At 54.0% G+C, this 7249-nt stretch overlaps 1 protein-coding gene across 1 annotated transcript in view; it reads left to right on the plus strand.

Annotated features, from left to right (window-relative positions):
- Positions 1-1926: 1926 nt before the first annotated feature.
- Positions 1927-7249, plus strand: part of PLS3 (plastin 3) — a 44559-nt gene continuing 39236 nt past the window's right edge. The window contains exon 1 of the mRNA XM_025205053.1: positions 1927-2301. The gene's annotated coding sequence lies outside the window, so the exon portion shown is untranslated. The remainder of the gene's footprint in view (positions 2302-7249) is intronic.

Below are 7249 nucleotides of genomic sequence, written 5' to 3' on the forward strand. Positions count from 1 at the left end.
CCTTCCCGCGTGGAGTCGACTGGGGATGGACGTGTCTTGCTTTATTGCTCCTTGCCTTTTCTGGTTCAGATCTTAGATTTTCCCACTTTTTAAGTGCCTGCCTGTTTCCGCTACTTCTGGCAGGGAAAAAGCACTTGCTGTCGATCGTTGTGACATCCCAGTGTCTTGCGCACAAAATCGATTTAGTGGTTCAGAAAAACCTCTGGCACTTCTTTCTTTTCAGAGAAGGATGATATTTGCGGGGAGGGGGCGAATAAGCCTGGTCTGGCAGTCGAAGGGGTGTCTTTGGGTTGTGGGCTGTCGAAAGGTGTGGGTCCGCACAGCGACACGCTCCTATCGGTAGTTTGTGTTTTAGCTTTGCATGATGAAGCAGTTTCTGTTGCACTTGCCCCAGATGACCCTACTTTGTGATACCTTTTTGTGATCGACATCTGTTCACTCCCAGCAGCGGGGAGTGTGGCTGCCCGCTCTCTCCAGCCACCCCAGGCAGGAGGTCCCAGGGCTTCAGGGGCCTGATCCTGCACGACAACGGTCCCAGTGCCGGGGTGCACATCTGCACGTGGGGTGTCCCCTGCATGCAGACACGTGTCCCAGTTTGGGGAGCGTCCGACCCTGGAGGACAGCAGCCCCAGTGACGTCCATAGACGTTGGGGAACGAGATGCGCTGATCGCGCTCTAAAGATGACGTCTATCTCCAGCCCAAACAGGTTCTCTGGGGAAACGAGGTTGAAGAAAGCCCCACTTGTGCTCTGGCATTAACACGAGACCAAATATAAAAGAATGAAAAATATTTAGATGGGAGATAAAGGGGCTTGTGATCCCATAGCCGGGGGACTGCAGATCAGGGGAACGGGGGGCTTTCGAGCGGGAGACGTACGACTGCGTCCGCTCCGATCCTCCGTCCTGGGGTAGGGAGCGGAGCTCGTGACGCTGTGCAGGTGGGTTACGCGTGCGGAGATAACCGTGATCGGGTGCAAAACGCCAGTCTTAATATTCCTCTGCTTTCTTAGCGTGCAGGGTAGACAGCAAAGGGTTGGCATCCAAACAGACCAGCCAGGAGACTCGTGTTTCTGTTCTTCCAGCCCTGACGTTACATGGAGATTCCTGTTGCAATGCCGAGACGCTTCCAGACCCTGAAACGGACTTGGCTTTTACTACAGACGGGACTTTGCTCTTAGGCTCCCGCCTTGAGAACGACTTGCAGGTCGTTTTGTTTGTAACTGAGATCTATCTTGTCGTCAAGATAACGGGTACGTGCTAGGTAATTAGAGGGAAGGTAGGCTCGTCCTACACAAACCACCCTCCCGGCTTGCTCAAGACCGGGCAGTGCCAGGTGGGGTGCACATCCTTCATATTCACGGGCCCGTCGCGCCTGCCTTTCTCCATCCTGCCCATCTTGAACTCGTTGCAGTCTGATGCAGATGCAACCTGTGGAGGAAGCTGCTTCCAGCCCCGGCTGCCTGGTTGTGTAGGAGCCTGCTTGAGCCAGGCTTGGTCCCCTCACCTCCTTGCCAGACCTGAGCTCGCGGCATAAACAGCCGTTGAGAGGGATTATTCATTAACGTGCCTTGTCCGCGGCTTGCTAATGTCACAGAGCTGCACGTCAGCCTGCTTTTCCTCGCCTGCCGGTGCTCACTCGATTGCAGGGAATGAAATGACTGCTGCTGCGTCCAGAATCACTGGAGGAGCGTCCCAAATTCTCCTGGCTCCAGGACCGTGCTGACCGACTGACCGGGATTTGGGATCGAGCCCGCTGCAACGGATATTGTGCGCGCCGACCGCTCGCCCGGGTATTGTTCTGCAGCAAGAACACGACTCCTGGCGCCGTGTTGACTTGCGCTATCTTCCCCGCTAATCTCCTGTCGAGGGTTTGTGGGGATATTTGTGTTTTAAACGGGGCGGTGGCTCGGCGATTCCAGCACCCTGGCTGTTGTCCCAGGGGCAGGCTCACATATTTCTGTGTGCTGGAGCTCGAACACAAGCGTGACGGTCAGGAAAATCTGTCACTGTTTTTCTTGGGTGAAAGCAGTGTTTGTCTTCTGCTGTGACTGCTGGGCAGCGCAGCCGCACCGCCCCAAACGGCTGCAGTCAAGCCACTCGGTGCCTCGACCCAGCACAGAACAAGGGGCTTGTGTCCATCCGCGCGTGGTGGTTTCAGGGGCTGAGCTAACGGCAGCTGTCTCCCAAGTCACTTCTCCCTGGATCTTGCACAAAAACGTTTTGCTTTCGAGGCCCTGTTAAATGACCCCGATGCCTTTGAGGGCCTAACGAAGCACCCGAGCAGCGTGGGAGCGCACGGAGGTAAGTAATCCGGGTGCTTTTTTTTGTGGGCGGGTGCTCTAGAGAAATAGGCAGACAAAACGCTTGGGGTAGAGGTGAGATCTTATTCGACCAACTAAATAGTTGCAAAAAAAAAAAAAAAGTTTTTTCTTTGCAAGCTTTCGGGCTCAGACGCCCATCATCAGGCAAAGGAGGAACCGAAGATGTTAAGAGTTCTCCCAGGTGGAAATAGAGAAGTATGAATAGAGAAAAAGGGGCAGGAGAAGGGAAGGCGATGAGCAAGCTGGCGCTGGCGCTTCCTGTCTGTGCCACGGGGTCCCTCGTGGATGCAGCCTGGGTGCAGGAGCGTGGTCTGGGACGGGGGCACGTTTGCCATTGGCTCCTGTGACTTGCAGGGTCTGACTCTGCAGCCTGAACTTCAGCTTGCTCCACTTGCAGCCTCTCCGCAACGTTTTTGGCAAGGGACGCTGCTTCCCTTTCCTTCGGGGGAGAGAGGAGGTCCCGGCGCTTCCAGCCTTTGGTTGCCCCTCTCTCATTCTTGCTGATTTAACGTCGAGCCCAGAGTTTTTGCTGGGCCCGTGCCACTGCTTAATTAAAACCAAATGCTGTAGGAAATGCTAGGCTGCTGGACGAATCGCTCTGGAGCTTGCAAAACACTCAGCTGCTGCCTTGCTCGGGAGGTTTTTAGAGCCTTACTCTCTCAATCCAACCCTCTTGGAGAAAACGGCGTCGCCCGGGTGTCCTGGCCTTCACCGAAGAGTTGTGGGGTGATGTCTTGTACCTTCTTGGCTAGCCCTATGCTTGCACCCCTGCCCGACTCTCAAACAGCTACCGGTTAAGCCCGCGCCGTTATACCTCTCACAGATTTTGACTTCCAGATGTTTAATTCTTACATCAGGCAAAGTATTTTTGTAGGTGATCTCTTTTACTGGACCTCTGTGCCTGGGATAATGTTAGCCGTGCTTCTGAATGCAGGGTGCTCTTCATCAGCTCGTAGAAATAGCTTCCTCCGCCGGATAGACCGAACCTCGGGGTTTGTTTTTGGGTGTGCAGTGGACCCCCCTCACCCCCCTTTTGCATTGGAGACTTTTGCGAACAAGATTCGTTTTTGAAACTTGGTATTTTTAAACCGAGCTTCTAAATGGAGTGAAGTCGTCAAGGAAGGGAAGATGCGAGTGAGAGTCTGGTTTGGGACGTGGCCCTCAGGTGCAGGGAGATACCTACGGAGATTTTCAACCGAGAGGTGGGGGAAAGCCATCGGGTTCACTCGACTTCCCTCTGGAGCCCTCGATGCCTGATGAGGAGCTGGACCGTGGACTCCACCCCGATGCATCGCTGCTTCTGGCCCTGCCTGATGCTCGAGCCGTCTGCTGGGATGCTGCTCGGAGCTGTCTGCCCCCGGAGCGATTTCCGAGGCGTTTGAGATGACTCTTCCCGTGGGGGTGGGAATAGAGGTGGAAACCACGTCTCTGAGCAGACTGGACTGTCCGTGTGCTTGTAACGCGGCTCTGGGCATAATGCAGTTTTAATGCAAGTTTTTTTTAATGCACGATCCTTCAGGATCTGCTTTGTGGGATTTTGCGGGTCTCTGAGTGCTACGTGGAAGGCTTGAAGTCCTCGCAGTGCTGTCTGCCCCCAAAGAAATCTTGGGGCGACGGGTGCTGCTCTGCCGATGGGAAGTGTAACGGGTGATGGCTTGCATTGGGCGTGTGAACTGGGATCGTTTGCGTTGCACAGAGTTGCTGAAAGGTATCCAGCGCAACGACATCCGAGAGCTTGATGGACTAGTAGGAGTTGAGGAGACCAGCTGCAATACCTGCAGGAAAAACCGGAGCGCATGGTTTGAAGCTAGACATCCAGGAGTGGCTCAAAGGTGCCTTGAAAGCTGATCCCTGACTTAACTAGCTTTGCTAGGATGAGTGAACGGGCCAAGACGACTGAACAGAAATCTGACCGCTGCCTCAAAGGACGCCTGGCCATGCAGAGTACGGTGGCTCGTGACACTGATGGGCTCGGACTTGCCTACCCGCGTACGGCAGGAATAGTTACGCCACGATTTCCAGCTTGGCAGGAGGTGAGATGACTAGTAGGTGAGTTTCTCCAGTAGGTGAAATGTCTGTGGGTTTGGCCTTCCCAGTTCTCTCAGCATACAGAATACCAACCCCGCCTCGCTCCCTAAAGGCCTGCGCTAACTCCATCGGCATTATCATTGCGGGTTGCGTATTGGGGAAGGATGTTATTAAGCATCTCCTGACCTCTGGTTTTCTGTAATTGCCAGTTCTGCTGCAGTCCTGATTCATCTTGAGCCACATCCCCTTCACCGGAGCAGTCTTGCTTCGAAGATTACAGCAATTTACTTTCCCCTTAGTAATTTAATCTAGTTCTTGTGCAGTCAAGTTGCTGACATTCAGTGCGTCTCAAGGGGGAAAAAAATCTAATAGCAAGTAAATCCATGAGGGATTTAATCAAAATGGGCTGGAACCATTTTTAAAAGCCCCGGTAAAAGCACCTGTTTTGTATTGTGGTGTCTGTTGCAGAAGTAAACTTGGCAGTGAAAGATCAGAGCATGAACAGCTGATAACGGCGCAGACTCGAGCCGCCGCTGTTCATATTACAGAAAATCCCCCTCTCTCCCTTTTTTGGAGAGCTTTCTGCTTTCCCTTTAACACGCGAGACCAGCACAAAGACGTCTTCAGGTTCCTGCACATCAGTTTACACTCTTCTCGCATCCATAACGGCTAGCTTTATCTTGCAGGTCTTAAGAATAAAAGACAGATAGGTTTTGATTCCCCTCGCCCACCCTGCATGTCAAAAAAGAGCTTGTGGCGTGAAAGTAGGGGTGGGTGTGTGGGGCTCGGGGTGGCCCCTGGGAATTAAGTGCTTGTTGTTAAAGAGGAATTAATTCCCAAGCACATATGCGCGCGCGGGGTGCATTTCCATCCGTATGGGGGGCCATTTGCCTAAAGCTATTCTGGTCCGTTTCCATGTTGCTGCGTCCCCGTGCTCGCCCTCCCCGGAGGAGATGGGCATAAATGTCCTAACTAGAACAAGGGCTGGCCTGGATGGACGGTCCCCTGGGGAGAGAGGCACGGCCCGTGTTGGGGGCCTGGCTACGGAGGAAGCTCTTTGGGAGACGGGAGATGCTACTTGCATCTTCATTCCCTTTGCACCCTGCACCCCGCCTCCTGCCTCCAGTTCGGTCTCAATTGCAGTAAAGCGAAAAGGCTTTTCTCGGAAGCCACTTTGCTGTGCGCTCGCTGATGTAGCGCAACGCGCGCCTTGCTGGGGGAAGCTGTACACCGGCTAAAAGTATCGTTGCCTTTTACTCCTGCCTGTGTCCTTCCCACTGCCTGACTTCGGCCTTTGCAGGTCCTGTGGGCAGCGGAGCAGAGCTGGGAGCTCCCCCAGCATTGCTGGCATAGATGAGACCCAGGAGACGGCTCCAGGGCTCCTTGGCTCACGTTGCAGGAAGTTTCCTGACCTCTCCTCCACTAGCATTTGCCCTGCTGAGGGTAACGTGGTTGGGAGCTGCCTCTGCAAAAACAGCAAAGGCAAACGAGGGATCAGCAGTTTGCCTGGATTTGTCATGGCCTGAGCAGACGGGGTCAACCTGGCAGAAAGTCTTGAGACGCGGCTCCGTGCCTGAGGTCATCGGACAGCTTGTTCTTTCCTTCGCTTTCCTTTTCCGCACCCACCTTACGTTTCGGCATGCCGTCGGGAGTGACTCAGTATTGAATGTAAAGGCGGTTTCCTGCTGGATCCAGCTGAGCTCATTTCCTGAGGCTGCACCGGGAGTCTGGGAGGCTCTGCGTAGAAAACGGCAAGTCACCCTCGGCGGCATCGCGAGCAGGAAATAACAGCAGGCTGCCAAAGCCTGCCGTCACCTGCCCTCGCCCGCCGCGACCCCAAATCCTGCCATCAAAGGATGCACGAGCCGTCCAGGTTGCTTTGCACTCGTTCTGCATGCCCTGCCGTGCGGGTCTCTGTCCTAAAAGCAGATGCAAGCTTCTAGGCTCTGTGCTTTTTAAACTAATCAGCTCAAATCTTCATCTAGCAGAGCCGATGCAGGCACGTCTTCCTCGTGGCAGGGCTGGCTCTGGAGAGGACTGGTCTGGAAAAGCTGCTGAAGTTCATGGCACGTAAATGCAGATCCTCACCCCCAAGTGTCTCACAGCTGTGCAATGCTGCTGAAGAGAAGGGCCAGGAAACGCATGGGATTTGAATGGGATATCAAAATAGCACGGGGTGGGGGAGCGGGTTACCTCATTTTCTCTTCTTCAGGCTTCCAGCAAGCCTCTGTCTCTGGCCCTGTAGAGTCCTAAACACCTTTAGCTGTTTTCAAAGGATCCAAACTTCAGGCCTTGCTGGGGTTTTCCGGGATGCTGGGAGAGCTGGGTGAGATCCAAAGGACGTTTTGCAGCATTTCAAAATGCTTTTCCGTACGAGTGCGGTGGGGGCTGGTGGGCGCAGCTCTGGGAGCAGGTGGTTTAATTCTGCACTGACCTCGCTTCGAGTCCAGTTGCAACGACCAGGGGCCTCGCCACCCCCAGTTTAAACCACCGTTCCCAGTCCCTAGGGTGCGATGTCTGCCGCTCGGCGGGTTGAGCGCATGCCGCAGGGCCACGAATTTCCTGGTCTAATCCTGCGTCCCGACGCTGGTTTTTTGGCTTTGGGGAAATCGCTTAACTGCTTTGCTAGATGTCTGCAAAAGGAATGATACAGACTGACTTCCTTGGGGAAGGGCCTGGCAACACTTAATTCATTTTGCACGGACTCGTGTTAGAAGTGAGGGGCGGGAAAAGTAGTTTCCCAACCGTGTAGCTCAGAATAACGTGCTTGTGGAGTAGACGGCTGACGAGCGCGCAGCTGGCACTTCAGTCTCTCTTGTACCGAGTGATGGCTTCCTTTCCAAGCCTTGATTTTTTCAACGGGAAAGAGAGAATAGAAAGGAAACAAATCGGTATTTGGA

Source organism: Alligator sinensis, unplaced genomic scaffold (assembly GCF_000455745.1).
Source record: "Alligator sinensis unplaced genomic scaffold, ASM45574v1 scaffold1059_1, whole genome shotgun sequence".
Lineage (NCBI taxonomy): Eukaryota > Metazoa > Chordata > Crocodylia > Alligatoridae > Alligator > Alligator sinensis.